Below are 13,569 nucleotides of genomic sequence, written 5' to 3'. Positions count from 1 at the left end.
AACATATTTTCAATGTTTTTTAAAATGATGACATGAAATAATGTGTTTATACTTCACTCAGTTTTATTGCTGAATAATATTTCATTGTATTGACACACGCATTGTTCATTCAGTTAATGAGTGTTCGGATTGTTTTCTTATTTTGGTTATTACAAATAATGCTGCTATGAACATGCCTGTACAAATGTTTGTATGTACATAGGTTTTCATTTCTATTGGATATATACCCAGGAGTGGAATTGCTGGGTCATGTAGTAACCCTGTGTTTAACTTACTGAGGAACTGCCATAATGTTTCCAAAGTGACTGCACCATTTTACGTTCCCACAATTAGTGTAGAAGGATTCCTATTTCTCCACATCCTTGTTATAATCTATTTTTTTGATCATTGCCATCCTAGTGGGTATAAGGTGGTATCAAACTATGTTCTTTTTTTCCCCCCATTTCTCTAATGGCTAATAATATTGAGCACCTTTTCATATGACTGTTAATATATCTTCTTTGTAGAGATGTCTATTCATATACTATGCTCGTGTTAAAACTGGGTTATTTATTTTTATTATTGAGTTTTAACAGTTACGTATTCCAGATACAAGTCTCTTACCAGATATATAATCATTCATATAATGAGGTTTAGCTAAAAAACATCAAAAGAAATTGGAGGATAGTTAAAAAGGAAAATAGTTGTTAAAAGTTGGAAGAAGCGCATGTATCTTATAACATGAGAGCGAAAAGTTGATGAGAAGAGAAAAGGTGGATATATAGTAAAGATAATATTTGTGGAGCAACATTCAACGGCTGGGCATGTGATCAATTACAAAGATGGAGGTATTGGCCTTAAATTCAGGGAGAGACCCCTCTTCTCTAAAAAAAAAGGGAGAAGGGAAAGGTAAACATTGAATCAGTCTGCATTTTTGTTTGTTTTACTGCAACCCACAGAAACTCAATTCAGCTGTGGTAGAAATAAGTAGTGTTCATCAATATCTAATTGTTTTCCTCTCCAGGCTCATGAAAGACCAACCACACTTTCTAGTCTAGAATCCTTGCGGTTCAGCGGGATCATATGACTCTTCTGCCTGATATCATGTGAACAAAAGAAATAAGAGTCACTTCCAGACTTAGGCAATGAAAACCCATGTAGGATTTTTAAAGTATGTTTTCTCAATGGTGTTGTGATAGTGGAGGAAAATTCAGATAGAGGTGGTGAAGCCACAGACCAAGGTAGCTTGGATTTCTGAGAGATCAAATAGAGGACATTGGTTCTGGAACTACAGTGGACTATGAGGTGAGAAATAAGCTTATTGCATTAAACCACTGACAATTGAGTGTTCTTATAACAGCATAATTTAGTCTATACTGATTAAATCTTAGCTTAAGGAAAATTAAGAATATATTGGCAATCAAGGAAGAGTTCCGTAATCTCGCTAAGGGAAGGCTAGAGATACAACTGGGCAACTAGAACCAGTAATTCCAACTGAGTTTAACAGGGTGAAGATGTATAAGCCTTCGACAGGAAAGCCACTGCAAGGATTGTAAGAGCAGAACCAGCTCACACTGGTCCTATTCTGTTTCTAACAGACATGAACCAAAGTTTAAACCTTGGATACACCACTTAGGAGTAATACTTGTGAACCCTTAACTACTCCCCATCATGGAACCAAAGATCGGGGGCATGACTGGAACCTGAACATGGGAACCCTTTCAAAAGAGAAGGATCCACTGTCCAGGAAGATCTGGTGCTGAAACCCCTTATAAATCTTGCCCTGATCCCTGGATAGGGGAGAAAAATTTGTGCCTTGTCTCCTGTCTCCTTGCCGGTGGACCTCACAATATAAGCTATTTTTATTTTCTCCAAGGCTGGTGCCATAGTATTGGTTTCTACACACGTCAGGCAGTGAGCCCTTGCTTGTAGCAGCATCAAGATATTTGGTAATGGTAGTGCATTCTGCCCCAGAAGATTTAGGAATTTGGAGTGCAAATATGTTAGATAGGTCATTCGCAGGTATTGCAAGATGATGTCAGGATGGAAATAAAAACAAAAGAGACTGAGCCGCACACCTATGTCTTCAGTGAAAGCAGGAGAATGACTGGGAGTTTGAGATCGTAGATAAGAAGGGATAAAGAGTAACCCCAATGGGTGACACAAACCTTAACGAATGTGGGATTGTAACAAAGGGTGAAAATGTAATGGTTCAGATGCACGATTGTTGATCTAGAAGAAGGTAGTTCTCAACTCCAGACCCAGGAGAATGTGAGTATTAGAGAAATGGGGCCTTAGAGGAAATGGTATTTAATTTAAGATTTCATTTAAGACAAGACTATAAAAGATACAGGAAAAGATATTTGCCATAGATTGCAGATTGAAAGGGCAAAATTGAAACTAGAACAAAGCAGCCAACTGAAAATACGCTTTGGTGACAGTTAATAACAAACTTGACACTGCACAAAATTGCATCCTTGACAAAGAAGCAGACTTGAGAAACAATCCCAGAACAGACAGAAAATGAAAAGGCCTGAATATGAAAAAAAATCTAATCCTTGAATAATAGATGTTCCTAAAGAATGCTCACTGTTAATAAAAACTGAGACAATATGTGTAAAACTCCTAGTGAACACTTGAAAAATAGCAGACATTATTAATATTTTCACAAAAAAAAAAAAACACTGAACAAATGTGCTGTCTTTTACGTGCACAAAAGCCTATACAAGCATGGTTTTGAACTGAGGCAGGTGAAGTTCAAACCGATGAGGATGAAGACATTTCTGACAAAACAAACAGCTAACAAGGATTCTAAACTTCTACCTGAAGTTAATAAATTGAGCCAAATTCCTTCTCAAATTCTTACTATTATAACCCATGATAATAATGCATGTTTCCTTATGTTCTCACACATATTGGGGGCCACTATAACCAAGGAGACTAAAAACTCTTCAGCTGTCTTGTGTTTTATCTAAGAAAAGTGTAATTTTTTAAGGTGGTGTTAAAAAGGAAGCAATGAGTATTTTTACACATGCATTTGAGAATTGGGGTTTAAAAAATTGTGAGAGGAAATTGCTTATCAATGACCATAACTCGATAATTGGTGGGCGATGAACATTTTAATCAAAAAGAAGTTTTGTAGTTTTCAATATATAAAAAAATTGCTTTCTTTCAAAATAGGACCAATATTTTAAAACAGGGTAGAAGAAAAGATATTTTGTCTAAAAAGAAAATACATTTATGTGGAGAAAGAATGGGTAGGCTTTGTTCCTGGCAAAAATAAATATATATATAAGCGTAGAGATTTCTTTAATTACATATCAAATTTCAGCAATAAAAGTAGTAAAAGTATACAAACAAGTGAACAAATAATAAGCAGATTACCTGTAAAAGAACTCAAAATTTGGTGAGCTTCCCTTTCTTTATAATGTTCAGTATTAGAAAAGAGTAGAACAAACTTAACAGATTATCATGGAGAAAACTACCCAAGAATTCTACACTCTAAATATTATTTTTAACGTAGAACGACAATGGAAAAATAGTCTCAGATATTTGCTTTCTTAGGAAATTTCCCAAAAGGTGGCCTGACTAAAAAATTTACCGGTCACAGGTAATTGTTAACTGGATCATGCAAAATACATGAAATGTATTCATAAAACAATTTATTTTTATTTTCCGTGTTTTTTAAAATTATTCAGAGGATCTAGTTTCTCCCCTACAATGGGAGGAAAACTCAGGTGGGTCCATATTTTCTCAAGTAACTCTTAGGTAAGAAAAGATATATAGTCACTTTAAGTCTCTCAGGTCAGTCTCAGTTCAAAAGGTGGTTATCCGGGGCTAATAATTCAAGCTAATAATTAAAACTGAGGATCCTCCCCTCTCCTCTTGCTGGTCTGCTGCAGACTGACAGTGTACAGCTGCGGAAGGGTGCATACTCCCCTTCTGCTCTCAGCACTTCTGCTACTTCTTATCCGTCTTATTGATGTTGGTCTCCAACCTCTGCAGAGTTGATGCAAGGGAAAGGGAGAAGAAAGAAGAAAAGCAGGAAAGGTCCTTCTTCTAGAATCTAGCTTGGCCACCTTCTGAAGATGGCAGATGTTTATAGCACTGCAACCCGATTAGCGCCTAGAAATAAACGAAAATAACCGTAGTTTAGAAAATCGAATGCAGTAGTCAAAATTGTTTCAGAAAGATCCCTTTTATTATTTTTGGAAGTAAACACAAAAAGATTAACAACCCTAGATTAAATTAATAAATTTGGGAAAGTAGGGAGCAAATGGTAAGTAAGAGAAACAATGGGATGAGTTTCTGATTTTCCACTAAGTGCTACAGGGACACACACTGTCCACGTATTCAGCCAAGCTTCCCACTCTGAGCACTGGATCAGCTCACTACTTCAGCACCCCACCTTGCTCTAACTGAGACAACATCTTTTAGGCAACAGGTAGACTTTTCACTGTAGCTACAAATGCACTATTTCTCCTTTCTTTGGTGGTGGATAGTCAATTAAAACAACTTGAGCAGAGAATTCATAATATATCATGCACTGGCTGCCAGGATTCAATTTAGTCTTTCCTATGTAGGTTGGGGGAAGAATAGGCCGCTTAATTCATGGGGTCCAGTGCAAAATGAAAACGTGGGGCTTCTTGTTAAAATATATTCTTAGAAATTTCAAGATGGCAACGCAAAGCATTGATCTAAGTGTAGCGCCCTTCTAGGTGAGGAGTCATGTGTGAAGCCAACCTGACCAAAAATTGCTGCCTCACAGGATGGCCCATATTTCTGCATTTGTAGTTAGAGGCCAAAATGACCTTCACTTCCAAGTTTAATAATTTAAATACTGTTTATTGGTTGAAAAACTTTTATAATTAACCTTGACAAACCATAGAAGACTAGATTGAGGTTACAGGACTAAACATAACGATTTTAACTTTGACAATGTAAATTTCAGTTGTCAGAAATGAGATGTGTAAATAAGTAAATGAGAAAAATAGCTTGGAGATGTCCTTATTTTATAAGACTGCTGGCAAGAGATGATATAATAAATTCATGGATAGAGACTTAAGTATAAGAAAGTTTTAATTTAATATTTCAACAGAAAAATTGAAACATGAAGCTATGAAATATTAAAAGGAAGAAAGATTAGGAAAAATAAAAACTTATCTTTGATATCAGAAAGTAAAAAAATACTATCTAAATTTAATAATAAATAGTTTAATAAGCAAATTAGCTGGAACGGAGGTAACTGCCAAAGGATCTAAAATAAACATAGTTAAAAGAGGTGTCTTTGTAAATACATCTATTCTAGAAAATTATCAATCAAGTTCTTTTATACTTTTTATTATTTTAACATTTGCCTTATTATTTAATAAAAATAATTTCAAAGTATCAATGTAAGTTAATCCAAGAGGAAAATATGGTATAAAAATGGTTATTCAAGAAAATAGATAATGTAATTTCCCTTATATTTTGGTTCCTAGTGCTGGGCACTCATGTGGGCAGTGCTGTTTAAAGACACATAGCTGCTCAATTGCAAAAGTTTACTTCAACTAATTTTAAGGTGAAAGAATAAAACCCAAACTTCTTGTATGGCCTAAAACGTCCAACATTATGTTTGTAGCTTCGACTTTATGTTCTATCTTTCTTCCTCTCTCTTTCTTTCTGTTCCTTGAACATGCCAAGCTTATTTCCCCATTTGGGCCTTCGGACTTGCCGTTCCCTCTGCTTTAATGCTTTTCTTCCAAATATTTCATGGCTCCCCAGGTCAGAAGTCAGTTACTCAGTAGCCAGCCCTAATGGTCACTATCATTATGACCTGTTTTATTTTCTTCATGATATCTATCACTATCTGAAATTATCTTGTCACATATTTACTCATGTGTTTATTTTGTCTTTCAACTTGTATGCAAATTATTTGATAGCAGGGATCTTGTTCATTTTATATACTGTCGTCTCTATATACCTAACACAGTATAGAAACAGAATAAATATTTGCAGAGAAAATGCATGAGTCTTGAGATGAGAGCATTTCAAAGAATGAATGAAATGTTCGATGTTGGGCTAGTTGGGACCAAAGGTGTAGGGAAAGGTTAAACCCCTAGAGAACCCAGAAAATGTGGTAAGAGTCCTCATTTTTCCCCTTCTAATCTACAAGAAGGTGAAAGGGGCTGGACTGAAGATAAGAGATAAAGGAACACTTTAAATGTAGAACTGCGACAACCCAATCCCCAGTGACATTTATGCTGGGACATTAGGTCGAAGACAAAGTGCATTCCTGAGTCAAGGAATAATTTAAATCTAGAGAGTGTCTCCCTGACAGAAGTGGTGGGCTCTGAAATGCAGAATGTTTATGGAAGATATACACAAAGAAAGCAGAAACAGAAAACATTAGCAGCTGTTCAGCAGATCTCTGCCTTTTCCAGCCTCTGAAAGACTGAGCACAGTGAAAAATAGCAACATCGTCTACACACTGGGGTAGAGGTACAAATGAGATAAATTAGTGGAGAGAAAGTCCAAGAAGTGGGAGATTCAAGAAGATAGCATCCTATTGTTTTAGATCTAATAGAAGGTTTGGATCTAAGGGATCTAGTAGAAGTCCTGGATAAAACTTCCTCCATCAAAAGTTAGTAAACTGAGAGGGTATTCTGTAAACATGGTGACTGAATATGGATGACTGCCCATTCTCCTCCAATCCCAACTCCTACACTTTTATTTTGGAAGTTCATTATTTAGCTTTTCATTTGCCTTTTATTTATGTGAAATTTAACACACGCGCGCGCGCGCGCACGCACACACACACACGCACAATCTAATTTGTACTTTTACCACACTGCCAGTCTTTGGTTCCAATACTTTTATTAAGTACTTTTATTAAACAGATGGTACTGCCCCATCTGTCATTACAGATGCTTTTTGTAAGTAAGTTTGTTTCGAGGCTCTCCAGTGCATGTCTTGGTCTAGTTGTCTCTCCATGCATCGGTACCACAATGCTTCGATTACAGTTTACTTGGCTAACTACCCCTTCTTCATCACCTCTTCTTTCCTTCTCATTCTTTTCACTATTTTTTCCCCTAGATTGATTTGCTCTTTAATTTCTGAAAATTCTGTGAAAATAATGTTTTAATTGAATTAAATTTATAGATTAATTCCGGAAAAATTGCCATCCTTGCAATATTGAATCTTTCTATCCATGAATATAACAAAACTTGCCATTTATTTAAATTTAAGTTCTTTGCCTTTAATAAAGTTTTTATCATTTTCTCCATAATGATTTTATTTATATCCCAAAAAGTAAATGAGAAAAACACAAATAACCCAATGAAATATGGGCAGAGGTTATGAACAGACAATTCATACAAGTAGAAATCTTATTGCATGTAAACATATGAGAAGACACTCAAATTCACTGGGAACCAGAGGAATGCAAACAATCAGAATACCATTTTCATATCATCTAATTGGCAAACATTAACTGTTTGGCAGCACCAAGCATTGGAAATAATGTTGAATCTTTAAACTGTACTGATGGACATATAAATTGATATAACCGCTGATGAATATAATTTAATATAATTGAAAATGTTCATAGACTACTACCCAGTAATTCTATTTCTCTCTTTTAAGAAATGCCTACACAATTTAAAAGGTATTTGTTAGTATGAAAAAACTAAAATAACTATCTTTAGTAAAGAAATGGCTAAACTATAGTTTAATTACAATTTGTTAGTATGAAAAAACTAAAATAACTATCTTTAGTAAAGAAATGGCTAAACTATAGTTTAATTACAATGTAATTCTATTCAGCAGTTAAAATGGAAAAAAAAAATCAACTCTCCATTCAAAACCATAATGACTGATCAAAATAGGTTGTAAAAGTGAGATACCACTTATATAGTTTTTAAGAACACAAAATAATCATATATATGTTGTTTATGGATGAACATATGAGTAATAAAAGAACAAAGGTTTATGAGAAATGGCAAAAATCAACTTAGTAATTATCTCTGTGGAGAATGAAAGGAAGGGAAGAACGGAGAAAAGGGCAAGGTTTTTACTGTAAAATCTTATCTTGGAAAAAAGAAAACTAAAGCACATATGGCAAAAAATAATATCTGTCAAATATGGGTAGTGGTATATAGATGTCTGTTATAATATTTTCTGAGATTTTCTATATGTTTAAATTATTTCATCATTTGTAAAAAGTCAAAGATTTCATGCTAATGTAATAATAAATATTCAGATGTAGAAACAGTAGATTTCTAAACTATCTCCATTTTAAATATAAACAAAATACTTTTGAATTGTAAATAAATATGGGAATTTCTAGAAATGCAACTATGGTATAAATCAAGGCAAATTAGACTTGGATTTACCGAGAATTTACCAAATTTTTTCTCATTGCAGAGTATCATATATATGGCAATGATGTTTGTAGTATTCGAATTACAATACAAAATATCTATATAAGTTCAAATATGTAGCTGTTAGGATTTTACACATGGCTCAAGCAAATCACTACATTATGTCATGTAGGATAGTCATTAACATATTGAATTTTACACTGCATCAATGTAATTTATTTATGTTACTTGTAGCAATCATAACTATGCAGTGATAATTATTAGAAATTATTTTCGTTTGCCTATATTTGTTAGCTAAGCACTATATTTGTTTTTAAAAGATCATGTGCGAAGGTAGATGATATTACCTATGGATTTTACTGCAGAATAGGAAAGGCATGTCTGAAAGAGTTGAGAAGCGCTGGTCTGGCCTCATCCTCTACCTCTCCACTGATCTCCCCACTCACACCCAAGATCTTCAAGAAATCAAGTGCATTTGGACAGGGAGGAAGGCCGGGGCTGGTTCAGAGATATGCAATGGGGGATGTAGAGTCCCTCACCATCTGGGAAGATGGAGAGATGACAGTTTCTGCAGTAGCAGAGACCTCTTCCTGCTCCCACTATCGTGGAGCTTTTGAGGTGATAGAACTTGGGGGAGATGTGGATGGCTCTGAGGGCCAGCTGGTAGCCTGTAGAGAGTAGAAAAGCCCAGCAGATGGAGCCACAACAATGACTGAGCACCGATGATCAGTCAACCTAAGCATGGACGACGTTTGGAGGCAGTTCGATTTCATTTGGAAAAAAATAAAGAAATGTGAGTTCTCATAACTAGGATTCATGAAATTGATTCTATCTGTTTGGGAGGAAGTGAAAGGATATTATCACACACTATGGGAGGACAGAAAACATTTAATATTGACTGGTCCTATGTCCCTCAGTAATCCTGGTTTCAGGATTACCTTTTCCCTTGGGCCTGGCCTGGCTGGCGAGGCACCACTTCTTATGGCCAGCTCCCATTTTCTTCTGTTCAAATTCTCATCCTATCTCCCATCTTTGTCCCATTCTAAGTGCATGCAAATCTCTGTCTCTTTTGTCCGCAGATGAAATCTGAAAAGTCCTTGGTCTTTATCAAGCAGTGCAAATTTTTATCTGTCCCATTCGCTATCATTCCAGACTACTTCTGGAGATGTCTTGCATAAATTAGAAGGTTTGTGAAAGCCTTCTCTTATTAAAAGTTACGTAACCTCAGAAATAATTTACCCTGCTCCTGTAGAATGAGAATTTGTTGCATATTTTCGGGGACTACAGTTTATAGAATACAGAGAAAAACTTTTAGAGAAAGAAACCCATTTTCTGCCTGGAAAGACTCTACATTGTAAGAATGTCAATTCTTCCTAAATTGATGTCTACACCAAAATAAGTTCCAGATAAATCAAATGTTAAACATTTTTCAAATCTATTAAAAAACTAAATTATGATTTATCTGCATAATTATGCAATCTCTGAGAGGAGCAGGTCATTCTAATACTTAAAAAAAAAACTCGTTTGTTTTGAATTTGACTTTCTAAAGTTAACATCAGTGTATTTAAGAAAAGTCAAAATAAACCGACTTAAAAATTTATAGCAATTATGATAGCATAGGCTTATACTATAGTTTAATAAAGGGCTCATAGAAATGTAAACAAAGCAGAAAGGCTTCAATGTATAAAAGGACAAATTTTGGGCAATTAACCAAAGAAGAAATACCACTAGTTAATAATAAAGAGAAAGTATTCAGATTCTAACAATCAAATGAATTCAGATATTTTTTAATTCTTTTTTTTAAGTTTAATTTTTTAAATTAAATTTATTGGGGTAACATTGGTTAATAAAATTGTATAGGTTTCAAATGTACAGTTCAATAATATGTCATATGTATATTGCATTTTGTTCACCACCTAAAGTTAAATTTCCTTCCATCACCATACATTTGACCCCGTTTAACTGTATTTATCTCCCCTCTTCCCCCTTTCCCTCTGGTAACCATTAAACTGTTGTCCGTGTCCATGAGTCTCTGTTGGAATTCAGATTTTTTTTAAAAGACCATTTTTTACTTCCAAATTAGCAAAAAAAAAATATTTTTTTAAAATATAACAACACACTGGTGAGTGAAATAGCACTCTTCCATGTCAATGAGAGATATAAATATAACTTTTGGTAATTATTCAAAAAGGCCCTTACTATAGTTTGTGTTTCAGCTTAATGACTATTTTAGGGGAATTCGTGGCAAGGAAATAAGCCTAAAATTTACATACAAATGTTATTAATTGTAGCATTAGTTATAAGATCAAAACTTTGGGAAAAAATCTTCACAAGCAACTACAGGGTAAACTCCCTCTATGGAATGGTATTAGTTATTTGAAAGTAGTATTTAAAATAATTATATAACAGCATGGAAGTGCTTATAATAGTTAAAAAAAAAAGGCAATGTTGGGCAATAAAAATATTAAAATGCAGCTAATCTAATTGTCAATTAAGAAAACAAAATTTTCAAACACAACGAAATCTCACTACACGCCCACTAAGTTGACTAAAATTAAATAGCCTGAAAATACCAAATGTTGTCTTAAATGTGACACCATAAGACCCTTCAAGCATGTTTTATGAGAGGGGAATCTGGTACAACACCTTCTGTTTGACACCGTCTATGGAGGTTGAAGATATGTAAACCCGATTACCTAGCAATTCCACTCATAGGTGTAGAACCCAGAGAAACCCCTTCACATGAGCACCAGGGTACAAGAATCTATAAGAATGCTCGCGGCAGCAATGTATAAAATAGCCTGAAACCGGAAATGCCAATCACCAGTAGGATGGATGAATTGTGGATTACTTATGCTGTGAGGCTGAATACAATAAAATGAACAAAGGAGAGCTAAATATCATAACATAGATTATTTTCACAAACATAATGTTGAATGAAAGAAGCAAGTTATAAAAGAATACATGTTTATTATTTCATTTATATAAAACTCAAAAGTAAATGATACTAAACTATCTTGTTTAGAGGTATATACAAAGGTGGTAAAACTATAAAGAAACGCAAGGACATAATTATAATAATCTGAATAATCGGCAGGATGGTGGAGTTGTGGTGGAGAAGAATACATAAGAAAGTGGAGGGCTTCTCTGGGTCAGGGGATGTTTGATTTCTTCACCTGGGATATGATTACGTGACTGATGGCTTTATAGTATTTTTTAAACTGCACATAGATATTTTTACATATCATGTAATGCATCTTATATAGTATGAGTTGAATTCTATCCTCTCCCTCGCCCCTCCAAAAAAGGAAATATGTTGAAGTCCTGATCCGCGATACTTCAGTATGTGACCTTGTTTGAAAATAAGGTTGTTGCAGGTGTAATTAGTTAAGATGAGTAGGAGCAAGATGGACCCCTATTACCAGTATGACCCGTGTCCTATATAAAGACACATAAGACAGCCATGTGAAGGCACAGAGACACAGATAGAACACAGTGTGAAGATGGAGGTCGACCTTGGAGTGACACATCTCCAACCTGAGGAACGCCAAGGATTGCCTACCACCACCAGCAACTAGGAGAGAGGCATGAGACAGTTTCTCCCTCAAAGCCCTTGAAAGGTGCCAACCCAACCACCATCTCAATTTCAAACTTCCAGTCTCCAGAACTGTGACGAAATTTCTGTTGTTTTAAGCCATCTGGTTTATAGTACTTTATTACGACAGCTCTAGGGAACGAATACATTGTATTTCTGTGTTAAAAAATATTTTAAAAAATTTCCTCAGTATTTATGTTATGATCTATAATTTCTTGAATAAATCACATAATCTAAAATAAAAAAGTAGTCAAATCATCCTATTTTATGTATTCCCTGGATATGTAACAGCGCTGAAAGACAACTACTATAAAAATCAGGATCTCCTATTCGGAAAAGGAAACTGCGCAGCATATATAGTTATATCAAGAGTTCAAGAGTCAATTGTAAATGTCCAAGTACATTAAAAAAATAAAGAATGTAGCTTGTTCCAAGTTGGCCTGTAAAATTTCATTCTGACCCTTTGGTTCCCTTTCTTACTGGAAACTCTCCAGCATTTGAAGTGACCCTGCCTGTGGCTTCCGGGGACACATTCTTATTCATTGTGTTTCACTCCAGGGAAAAGAAGGGCTGACCTGAAAGGAGACCTGACCCGGAACTTCTCCCGGGCAGAATGTTGACGAGCACAGCCGGCTCCGTGAATGACGGTCTTTCGTTATAATCCTGCTTTCTGCAAGTCGGAGAGTTTACAGAGCGATGTACTTGTGGAGATCTCACTGGGGTTGAGGGGTGGGAATGATTTTTGTATAGGATACGGAGTATGCTTGTAGGAGTGCTGCCGTTGACAAATACGTTCCATATGATCAGAGGATACCATAAAAAGGAGGCATAAAGAAGCAATACATGGTGAACAGATTTTTTGAATTGACAAAACGTAACATGGTTTCTGAACTACTTTCAGGTTTTCAAATATCAAAAGAGAGTAAAGCACAGAAAAATTTTCTTCTAGAAGACTAATGAGGTAGAGTAGCACAGTAGTAAGAGATTATGAAGCCAGGCCGTCTGCTTTCCAACCTTCGATCTATTACTTCTTAGCTTGGCATAGTTATTAGCCTAAGTGCAAATTTCATCTACGAAATTAGGGTAAAATTGCACGTCCTGTGAAGGAATACTAGGAAGATTCGATGAGGCAATGTATGAAAACCATTTAGTTCAGAATGTTGCACATGTTAAGTGAGTAATAAATATTTGTTACTGGCATCATCATCATCATAATTATCATCATCATTGTTATCATAATAAAGAGTCTCTAACAGATTTATACCTGAAGTAGCTATATAAATTTCAGTAGAATTGATAATAGAGTAGGACCCCCAGAGGTCATTTTGTTCATCATTAAATTCCACAGAGAAGGAAAATTTCAGCTTCTCAAGTTGACCATTCTAGTACTTAACATTCCCTATCAGAAATATAAAATTCACTTCAGTTTCTTGGTGTGTTAATTTTTAAGGAGTTTTCAAAGTACTAAAATTTTATATTCCTGATACCCATTGTCAACTGTAAATCAAATCTGTTACAGTCTCTAAATCATTGTCTTTCAATGGGTATTTATTTCTATTATACTAGCTTCCACCCCTTTCAATGCAAAACATGATACTTAGTCTAGTTTGGTGGTCAAAGTGTTTGTGATTTTTG

At 35.0% G+C, this 13,569-nt stretch overlaps 1 protein-coding gene across 1 annotated transcript in view; it reads left to right on the top strand.

Moving 5' to 3' along the window:
• The window catches only part of ASB4 (ankyrin repeat and SOCS box containing 4), a 52,481-nt gene that overhangs the window by 28,691 nt on the left and 10,221 nt on the right, over positions 1-13,569 (top strand). The window lies entirely within an intron of this gene.

Source organism: Pteropus medius, unplaced genomic scaffold, assembly GCF_902729225.1.
Source record: "Pteropus medius unplaced genomic scaffold, Ma_sr-lr_union100, whole genome shotgun sequence".
NCBI lineage: Eukaryota > Metazoa > Chordata > Mammalia > Chiroptera > Pteropodidae > Pteropus > Pteropus medius.
This window is presented reverse-complemented; position numbering and strand designations above follow the sequence as displayed.